Source organism: Ixodes scapularis, unplaced genomic scaffold (genome assembly GCF_016920785.2).
Source record: "Ixodes scapularis isolate PalLabHiFi unplaced genomic scaffold, ASM1692078v2 PGA_scaffold4__175_contigs__length_147842914, whole genome shotgun sequence".
NCBI classification, from domain to species: Eukaryota; Metazoa; Arthropoda; class Arachnida; order Ixodida; family Ixodidae; genus Ixodes; species Ixodes scapularis.
The window spans coordinates 51,864,694-51,870,218 of NW_024609879.1; the positions used below are offsets into that span (position 1 = coordinate 51,864,694).

A 5,525-nucleotide genomic window follows, 5' to 3' on the forward strand; every position below is an offset into this window, starting at 1 on the left:
TTTTTTGTGCTCTTAGAGTTTTAGAGTTAGTTTTTTTTTTTTTTTTTTTTTTTTTTTTTAGTTTTTAAGCGAAATAAATTGTTTTCTTTCTCCGGCAATATAATCTTGGTATAACTATTATTTTTGCAGTGCATTAACTTTGAGAAAAAGTTTTTTTTTTTTCGTTTTCTTTTTGAGGTGATTTTGCAATGAGCACGGTAAGATTCAGGCTACACCGATCTGCTTTTGTTCACTGTAGCTTTGTGTCGTTGAGCACTGTGCATAAGTACCTGAAGCGTATTGGGTCAGTTTACGTCCTTCGTAAATTATATATTCTCAATGTGTATGTTCGACATCTTTCATGCGATGTTTATGTTATTTTCGGTGTCCGTTCAAATGTTGTTGAAATTTCAGTGAGAGTTTCGTTTCGCAAACACTTTCTGATATGGCAACGCTGGTAGTTATTTCACCGCATCATTAATATTTTCTTGAGGCGGTATATGTCTACTGGGTTCATGTTCAAAACTCTTTTTCGCACGAGTATGGTTTGACCATATCTGTTTGTTTCTAATTGATAACACTCGTAGATTGTGCTTGATATATCTCAACTGTTAAGGCATAAAAAGTTTCATCCGCAACCTGCCAAAAAATTGGCAGGGTGGGGATGAGACCTGCCAAAAAATTGGCAGGTTTCGGAAGAACTACAGTTCTCAATCTCTACATCTTTTTGCACCATTCTTATTCAATATATGTCTCAAAATCACTATTAACCTTTGCAAGATAAATGAAAAACCTTCGTTTATATTTTTCTGACGTTGCGCAGAATTGATTTGTTATTTAACTTTGAAGCATAGGTTTCTTTATTCTCAAGGGCAGTGGAGACTAAACTATTTGTTATTCTGCATTTAAAGTGTGTGTTATTAATGTGCAAGCTAAGTTGTTGCCAATGCGATGGACTCTTTCACAAAGTCACGCTGCTTTTGACACCACATTGAGATTTTTATTTAGTATTTATAGAACAAAAAATACTTCAGGTAAATATTTTTTGCGACCCTAAAAGCTTTTTGTTTCATTTGCATATAAAACAATGTGTGCACGATAAACCTGAAATTAAAGAGTCAAAACAAAACGTACTCCCCTCCACCTTAACGCAGGTTAACATTCCACGATTCCTCTGCGTATATTCACACGAGAAAATTATTGTAGGAAGTGAACGACAGACTTTGTAGAAGCGTACGAAAAAACCGAATTTACGCAATAGTTTGGAGGAAAAAATACGGTTCCTGAAGCAACATGATGCATTACAATAAAATGAAAACCTGGAACCGCCACCGGGTGGACTCGAACCACCAACCTTTCGGTTAACAGCCGAACGCGCTTACCGATTGCGCCACGGAGGCGGACGGGAGGAGGCGAGAAGCAACAAAATCGCGAAACATTGTAAGCGAAAGTTTTGGCTCTCCCCTTCTCGTTCCTTTTTACTTCCTCTACTTATTATTTTCTTGTCGCCTTCCTAAATGTGTTATGGAGCTCATTACTTGAGACGAGCCACATAAAAAAGTTGAATTGACCGAGCTGGTACGCGTTCATGCACAAGTCATGTCAAGACGATACAAATTATCACATTATATGTGACTCCAGCATTTTACGCTTCATGAGCGCATGCGAGCGGACTCCCTGCTATCGCCTCCTGAATCTTGAACGAATATTATTTCATCTCATTTCCAGGTGTTGCATCAAGCGTGTAACAACCAGAGCGCTAGTTTTTATTATGTTTTCCCAAGGTAGATGCAACTCCCCTCCCGAAGAAGTTATATGTATTGCTATTCTAAATATTTCGCGGTCTTTTTTGTGTCCTGGCAACTACTATTCTACTAAGAGGCAATTTCACCCCTTTTCTGTTTCTTTTTCGTTTAAAAGGTATTGCACTTATTTTGGCGGTCATCGGAGAGTCGCAGACGGTATGTCTGACCTCAATGGATAAACGATTTTCGCGAGATTTCAAAAAAGTGTCTCTATTACGTTTAACATATTTTCCTTTTTTTGGGGCTTTAGAATATTTGTTAAAAAAGAGAACGTCAAACTGTCCGCATACATTGGGCAAAGTTAAGGAAGACCTTACCCTGACCTACTTGAAACTATTTACTGATACTTTTTTTTTTTGTGTGTGAATATCTAGAATTTGATATTTCTATACATTATAAGAAGGGTGAAGGCTTTCGGTTGAAAACAATGAACAAAACAAAAAAGGGAATGCCGTATTTATTTCCTTAAAATTGGGCTTGAGCTAAAAAAAGTTTAGCATATTTGTGCAGTACGACTGAGCTCGCGATTTGGCGCCCGGGAAGGGGGGCTCTCAATCACTCATCATTGATCTCGTGACAACTTTCTTCTCGAATTGCCAGTTTTTCTCCGGGATCGCCATCTCTGTAAAAAAAAAGGAGGGGGGGGGTCTAAACAAATTTCGAAATTTGACCTATTAACTGTGGGAATTAGTCTATGTCACCTATATAACACATTGGAGAAAAAATGCTGCGTGCGCTAGATTTTATGAAGATATATATTATTTGAAAAAATAAAACGTGAGGGCATCCCCCAACCGTCCATTGTATAAGATGCCAACTGCTTAGTGCCATCCCTATTGAAAATTCCATCAAGATACGTAATTTGGGTGGTGGTTTTGGTGGTTTTGGGGTTTTTTGGCGCAGCAGCATCGGGGCCATAGTGCGCCAGAAACATTGTGTAAAGGAAGGCTACATTCTTTAAGGACTGACTAAAGCCTCAAAGCGGACCTTACTAGGGACTAGACTTATAATTTCCGCAGAATACTAGTTTCTTGCAAAAAATTGAAAACTTGTGAGACTGGGACAAGAGGCTCGTCACCCAGTGAAAGAGTTAAGTGAAATGGTACATGTTCCCGATAGAATATAGAAAAACAGGTTCGACGGTTCTCTTCAAAGTGTGAACAAACTATCAAAATGTGAAGTATACTTAATGGTTCAGAACAGAAGTCACAGGTCGGTTCACTCTCTCTACGCAAGAGGTAGCTATGCGTAAGGTGGGTATGTCCTATTCTCAAATGGCATAAAACTATCTCATAAAAACGCTTTCGGTGTCTGGCACTGCGCCACTCGCTCAGGATGGGCTTAATCATATGGAGTTTGTTTTGCAGCTGGGAATCCCATTCCCTCTGCCAGGCATATTTTATTTGCCTTTTTAGTGGTACACGGTAATCAGTAGCAGGGATGCTGTTATAGTCAACTGTCCTATCTACACACGCAGAAGCTGCACGGTCAGCTAGCTCGTTGCCTTCAATGCCAATATGGCCGGGGACCCAGCAGAATTCTATCTGTATTTTCTTTGCCAGTGCTTGTGTTAGTGTATTACAAAGTTGCACAAGCAGAGGGTGCTTCCAAGATGTTGGAGAGTTGAGTGCTTTCAGTGAGCTCAGAGAGTCGGAGAAAATGACAGACTTTCTGACAATGTGGTCAACTGCAGTTATCAGAACATAAAGCTCGGCAGTAAAAATTGAGGCATTTTCGTTTAACCTTTTTACAGATCTGTAGCCCTCGCCGATAGCAGCACAGCCAACGTAGTCTGTGGTTTTCGATCCATCGGTAAAGAAGTGCTTCCCAGGTAGCACACCGCGTCGGCCGGTATCGGGACTACGCCGGCCGGTCCCGGCAACAGGATGGCGGCGCCCGGCCATTGGCGCCGGTGAGCTACCGGCCCCGGCCGGCGTCGGGGTTTCGTCTTGCTCACTGGCCAGTTCAGCCGAAGAAGTTACAGTGACTGGCCGGCATCGGGTTTTTGCTGTCTTTGCTGGCCAGTCTTTCCATGGAGGTTCCAGTAACTGGCCGGCATTGGTATTTTGCTGTCTTTGATGGCCAGTATTTACATGGAAGTTCAGTAACTGGCCGGCATCGGCACTTTGCTGTCTCTGATGGCCAGTATTTACACGGAAGTTCAGTGACTGGCCGGAATCGGCGCTTTGCTGTTTAGGCTGGCGAGCCCCGCCATGGAAGTTCCGTTTACTAACCAACATCGTTTTATCTTTTTTTTTTTTTTTTTTGCTGTTTTTACTATGCAGTCAAGTCATTCAGATTCTGACGAACTGTGGCAATTCATGGATAGCGAGTGGAAATATTCGCATAGATCAATCCTTCGCAAATAACTGCCGACGCTGGTGTATTTGATCCCAGCATGGCAAGGCTGACGTGTTTTAATGCGAAAACGCGAGAAAAAAACAATGCGGCGAGGAACATTTGCAGTTCAGGATTCGAGAATCTGACCACCAACGCCATGAAGAATAAATTACACAACGCCGAACGATACCTTTTCAGGAAGCTAGTTTAATTTGATGCACTATACTTAAGGTCGGTGGTATACGCACGTATTTGGCTCTGATAAGAAAATTAAAATAAAAACGGTATAGCGGAGAATCCGAATGAAGAGCAACAACCACAATTAACAAACACGTGGCATGATTGAGCACGCGCTTTGAGTTACAAAAACTATTATTTGCATTGCATTGCAGAATCCGGGCAAGAAAGAGATGTGTGTATTGCTTATGACTCTACGAGAGGTACACAACTCTCCTGAGATCGTGTTATTGGTGATTTTAATTGAGTGTGAAAATATGCTATTTCAGTCAAGAATCGGCTGTTTTCTGTGGTAGTTACGATCATCTAACAGAAATATTTCAAATTTTGACATAGCCAGACGATCTGTCCCCCGGTAGCTTACGTTATATACGACATACCGCACCAAAAAAACAAAAAACAAATATAATTTTTTTTTTTTTTTAACACGATAAAGGCGTTGTGGATGTTTACACTGCCGGGTCGTGAATGTGACCCCTTGACGCTGCGAAACATAAATGTTCTAATACCGAACGATGCCGTCTCTGAAAGCTAGTTTAATTATCCGCACTGTTCTTGGATCTCAAGAATAAAAACATGTCTGGGCCTAATAAAAAAGTAAAACTGCGGAGCGCAACCTCGATAAGTACAATCAGGCGGCAGGCGAGGGAAATATCACTGATATACCAGAAGAAAATTAAGTACTACTTTCCGTAAGTCAGAAAAATAAGAGATGTGCTTAATACGTACCGCGCTGTGAGCTCAGCTAAATAACTGCCTTAAAATAGCGGTATTTCTGTTTTAATAGTGGGTAAAGTTGACCACCTTCAGACAAACTTCGGCTGCATCACTGTGGCAGTTTGACCACTTACTCATTTTCTCATTTTGCTCTCAATATTCCCATTATTATTACCTTCTTTACTTCGTTGAAAGGACTTGCGCTGTTTGCCTACTGCACTGACCCAGACATTATCACGGAGGGAGCGAATTATCCCAGCAAAACAAGAGGGCCACGGCTTGTGCATTGCATCAATTTAAATTTGGGCTTGCACTTCTTATTTCCACATTTGGCGTGATTTTTACCCTAAAGTAAGGGACCGGCAACTGCAAAAAACATAAAAAAATATTAAAAAGAAATAAAAAAACGTAGTAAAAAAAAACAAATAAAAAACTTCGCGCTTCCGG

General features: G+C 40.9%; 1 non-coding gene across 1 annotated transcript; it reads right to left on the reverse strand.

The window, feature by feature from the left end:
* Positions 1-1,305: 1,305 nt before the first annotated feature.
* On the reverse strand, positions 1,306-1,379 carry Trnan-guu. Its single transcript has one exon. It is a non-coding gene; the product is annotated as a tRNA-Asn (tRNA).
* Positions 1,380-5,525: the final 4,146 nt, after the last annotated feature.